At 44.7% G+C, this 5,490-nt stretch overlaps 1 non-coding gene across 1 annotated transcript; it reads left to right on the top strand.

Moving 5' to 3' along the window:
- The first annotated feature begins 416 nt into the window (after window positions 1-416).
- On the top strand, window positions 417-491 carry Trnas-cga. The gene has a single exon. It is a non-coding gene; the product is annotated as a tRNA-Ser (tRNA).
- Window positions 492-5,490: the final 4,999 nt, after the last annotated feature.

Genomic DNA, 5,490 nt, shown 5'->3' with positions numbered 1-5,490 from the left:
TGGTGGATCCATGATGGTGCAGGCTGTGTTTACATGGAATTGACTGGGTCATCTGATCCAACTGAACCGATAACTGACTGGAAATTGTTACATTCGGTTGCTTTGCGAACATTTGCATCCATTCATAGTCTCATATTCCGAAACAACGATGGAATTTTCATGGATGATGTGCAGCATTACACGAGGCCACAATTATTCGCGATTAGTTTGAAGATGAAACTTCCTGGCAGATTAAAACTGTGTGCCCGACCGAGACTCGAACTCGGGACCTTTGCCTGTCGCGGGCAAGTGCTCTACCAACTGAGCTACCGAAGCACAACTCACGCCCTGTCCTCACAGCTTTACTTCTGCCAATATTGGAAGGTAGGAGACGAGATACTGGCAGAAGTAAAGCTGTGAGGACCGGGCGTGAGTCGTGCTTCGGTAGCTCAGTTGGTAGAGCACTTGCCCGCGAAAGGCAAAGGTCCCGAGTTCGAGTCTCGGTCGAGCACACAGTTTTAATCTGCCAGGAAGTTTCATATCAGCGCACACTCCGCTGCAGAGTGAAATCCTCATTCTAGTTTGAAGATCATTCTGGACATTTCGAGCGAACAATTTCGTCACCCAGATCGCCCGACATGAATCGCATCAAACATTTATGGGACACAATCGTGAGGTCAGTTCATGCACAAAATCCTGCACCGGCAACACTTTCACAGTCATGGGCGTCCATAGAGACAGCAACGCTCATTGTTTCGGTAGGCGACTCCATGCCACGTCGAATTACTGCACTATGCCAGATAAAAGGAGGTTCGACACGATATTAGGAGGTATTCATGACTTTTGCCACCTCAGTAAATCGTCGTATGCTTGACGGCGTCCGTCGTGGTATAGTGCCTATATCGCTGTCAGGTGTCTTGCCGGCCACCGGTTCTGAAACATCACCTGCAGTTGTTTATCATTCAAGACTTGCGAGTTCTGGAAGGCTCTGGGGCTTTACTGATTTATGGAATATTGGCATCCGCTAGAACATTCTATGTATTTATCAATAGGAACACTCTTTGGTGAGGGATGCAGTTCAACTTGTACTGTGACATAACTTTCGACCGCACTGCTATCGTTGCCGCCAGAGCAACGAAAGGCGAAAATTTCTCTGTAAGATATATTTAATAACTTTTTACGTATTATGATTTGAGAAGTAACTACTACTGCGTCACAGCCAAATTTAATGGCATTTCCCCCTGTTTTTTTTACTAACATCATTAATGTCGTTATGAAAGCGTCATGTACGCACGAAGTGAAATAACAATTAATAAAATATTTGTCGACTGTAAAACACCAGTGATCCCTACATACTTTGTACTAATATCATTGCCGGCCAGAGTGGCCGAGCGGTTCTAGGCGCTACACTCTGGAACCGCGCGACCGCTACAGACGCAGGTTCGAATCCTGCCTCGGGCATGGATGTGTGTGATGTCCTTAGGTTAGTTAGGTTTAAGTAGTTCTAAGTTCTACGGGACTGATGACCTCAGAAGTTAAGTCCCATAGTGCTCAGAGCCATTTGAACCAACTAATATCATTGAATTTGTAAGTAGGCTGTTTAGGTTTCTATGTTGCTAACGCCACGTAGCGCTCTATATGAAAATCACTGACTGTGCTGTGTGTAGTCTGTGGCTGGTTTGCATTGTTGGAATTTGCTATTGTAGTGTTGGGCAGTTGGCTGTTAACAGCGCGTAGCGTTGGGCAGTTGGAGGTGAGCCGCCAACAGCGGTGGATGTGGGGAGAGAGATGGCACAGTTTTGAGAGCGGATGATCTGGACGTGTGTCCATCAGAGAGAGTAAATTTGTAATATTGGATATCATGAACTGATATATATATATATATATATATATATATATATATATATAATTATTAAGTAAATACATTATTTGTTCTCTATCAAAATCTTTCATTTGCTGGCTATGCCTATCAGTAGTTAGTGCCTTCAGTAGTTAGAATCTTTTATTTAGCTGGTAGTATTGGTGCTCGCTGTTTTGCAGTAGTTCGAGTAACGAAGATTTTTGTGAGGTAAGTGATTCATGAAAGGTATAGGTTATTGTTAGTCAGGGCCTTTCTTTTGTAGGGATTTTTGAAAGTCAGATTGCTATCTTGCCTTGCTTTTAGCTTGTCTCTATGTGTTTTGCTTATTCATTATTGTCGCACATTCTCATGTCTATCAGTGTTGAAAGTAATTAAAGTGACATGGTTAACTATATCGTGATAAATTTGTTTTTGGAGCGGGTCGATCTTAAGCAAAACACAATTTTTTTTTTAATTCTTCAGACAAGTTTTGCTGAAGTTTCAGCATCATCAGTGGGTTTGTCGTTATCTTCTTGTTACCTCATCCTGTGGATTTCCTGGATGTTATGTAGTTTAATGCAGTTGTTTTGTTTCACCGTGTATCATTTTTCTGGTTTCGTCATTATCTTCACTGTGAAGGCCTCAGTAAGTAAATTTTCGTGTCACTGTTTACAAACTACAGAAACATATATTCTGTGGAGTTATCCAAATGTTGCCTCTGGGCCATACTGAAAGGAAGAACACCACCACAATGCACCGCAGAAAGTCACTAAGTGACAAAGACCGTCTTTTCCCGTTCCTTCTCCTGCCTCGAGTGGCTATGTGACGTCCAGATTTCTATGCACAACTGGAAGTAGTTCAGCAGTTTCATTCATTTCTACCTGGTATATATATGCTGTGTTACTTTATCTAGCTCATCCTGAAATTTTGGCGAGCAGAGTATAATTGTACATGAAATATGGTGTTTGTTGTATGTATGCACGTGATCACATAGAAGAGAGGTGTGTCACACCAAACTCTGTCTGCACTTTCGTCCGTACTCAGTAAAAGTGCTTCCAGTTAGGAGTGTCAGTTCTGGTTGATGACTGTGCTATTATAAATGATACCTGATTCCGGATTCTACGTGTCAGTTTGGTGGAGAAGCGAAAGCTGTCGCTCTTATGAGCACGAACATGAACACAAACAGTACATTCCTCCTACAATTTGCATCATGAAGGTGCCGATGCGTACAGCTGTGTTTCCAGAAGACGCTGGCAAGACGAAATAACTGGAGAGGTTACACTGTGTCACTAGATACAATACATAGATTGACATGATGTATTTTGTTGTGTACGACTTCATATTCTATGGTAAGAATGAGGTGGGCTACAGAGCGGTGAGACAACTGGCGCTATAGAAAGCTGGACAGGAGCAGAAACCATTGGCGGACAAGATAACAAAACAAAGAGAAGATTTACTGGACTTGTATTTCTCTAAACAGGCGAAGACTCATTGGAAGTGACGCAACAAGAAATACAATCCAGCTATCACAATGCCCTCAAGGAAAAGTCTCTGTGCTAAAGCACAGACGATGAAGACGGAGTCGCGACTAGGCGGCGTCTGCGTGGCATCCTGTGATGAAGTGGCTCCAAGCGCGAGTGACTGAGTACCGCTGCTGCTGGCCATCCTATCCTGCAGCACCAGAGGGCGCTCTGGTTACAGGCCTGCTGGAGGTGTGGCCCAGCGGACGCGCTCCATTGGTTCCGCCAGATACCGCTCGACCGCTATCGGCGACAGAAGGAAACTTGCCATTCCATTGCCAACTTGATACGCCATAGGAATGGTACCGATACTCGATACCACATATTTTGCCTTCGTCTACCTTTACTTTGATGGTACCGACCATTAGTGCTATGAGAACACCGAGATAAAATTGAAGAGATGGAAGAAAAATCAAGAGGAAATTAAGAAATTTCGCCGACAGCCAACAACATACCCCTTAACGAGATACTGAAGAACAGCGCCCAACGCCAGAGGGAGTAGAACTGGTCACCGAGCGAGGTGGCGCAGTGGTTAGACACTGGACTCGCATTCGGGAGGACGACGGTTCAATCCCGCGTCCGGCCATCCTGATTTAGGTTTTCCGTGATTTCCCTAAATCACTCCAGGCCAATGCCGGGATGGTTCCTCTGAAAGGGCTCGGCCGACTTCCTTCCCTAACCCGATGAGACCGATAACCTCGCTGTCTGGTCTCCTTCCCCAAAAACCCAACAAGTAGAACTGGTCGTGCATACTGAGTGTTTTGGAACTGCGCCACAGTGAACCCAAATATCAAGGAAAACTAGAAAGTGTCTTACAGAGGAAGGGCGTGCCAGAGGACGTCAATCAAACGCTCATTTTGAAGGATGTCATCACAACGGAAGACTTCATCAGCTGTTGCCAGCACACCAAGGTAATAAAGCAGAATAGAATAAGGAATTGTAATGTTTCATCAGCCGGCCGCGGTGGCCGTGCGGTTCTAGGCGCTCCAGTCCGGAGCCGCGCTGTTGCTACGGTCGCAGGTTCGAATCCTGCCTCGGGCATGGGTGTATGTGATGTTAGTTAGGTTTAAGTAGTTCTAAGTTCTAGGGGACTGATGACCACAGCAGTTGAGTCCCATAGTGCTCAGAGCCATTTGATTTGAACCAATGTTTCATCGACAGTGAGATTATTTGCGACGGAGCACGGGTCAGGGAAGGATGAGGAAGGGAATAAGCCGCGCCCTTTCAGAGCAATCATCCCGGCATCTGCCTTAAACGATTTAGGGAAATCACGGAAAACCTAAATCTGGATGGCCGGATGCGGATTTGAACCGCCGTCCTCCCAAATGCTAGTGCAGTGTGCTAGCCACTGCGCTATCTCACCCAGTCACTAGAAAAGAGTAACAGAATACAGGTACGACAGACTTCCGAATGTTATACCGATCTTGAAAGACCATTACGACCGTGCGTCCACTAACACGGAAAATGCAGAGACAAGACAGTTTTATGTAAAATCACCATAAGCTGCTAATTTTTTTTATTCTGCTACTAGTTTCGACATTAATGTGATCGTTTAGCTGACATTAAAATATTTTATGGTGGTTACGATCTGGATAATACACTGCTCCGCAAAGCGTAAGGACGAGGTAGATAAATGGCGCCTGATGAGGCTGACCTCCCAACACGAGGCAGGCGAAGGAACAGGAAACGACAGTGTGTTTGTACCAAACAGCGAGCAGGCGCGATGCACTAATCGTACTCACCCTACAGGTCGTACATTTAAATATGTGTATGATAAATTGAGAACAACTGGATCTTTAACGCATCGGAAACATATCCGGCAAATGAGAGTTACTAACGAGGAAACCGAAATTGATACTCTTGCCACTGTGGTTCGAGATCCTTGTGTTAGTTCGCGTCAAATCTCAAGGGAATCTGACATGAGCCAGAGTAGTGTTGTTCGTGTTCTGCATTGTCATAAATATCATCCTTACCATATCAGTATCCACCAAGAATTAACTGGTACGGATTGTATGCGTCGCATTTCAGAGGGATGACACATTTATTGATTTTATTTTATTTACTGACGAGGCTACATTCACGAACCATGGAAATTTTAATTTGCATAACATGCATCATTGGGCAACTGAAAACCCATGTTGGTTGCGGCAA

This window comes from Schistocerca piceifrons, chromosome 2, assembly GCF_021461385.2.
Source record: "Schistocerca piceifrons isolate TAMUIC-IGC-003096 chromosome 2, iqSchPice1.1, whole genome shotgun sequence".
NCBI classification, from domain to species: Eukaryota; Metazoa; Arthropoda; class Insecta; order Orthoptera; family Acrididae; genus Schistocerca; species Schistocerca piceifrons.
The sequence above is the reverse complement of the archived record's forward strand: the minus strand, read 5'-3'. Positions and strand labels throughout refer to the sequence as shown.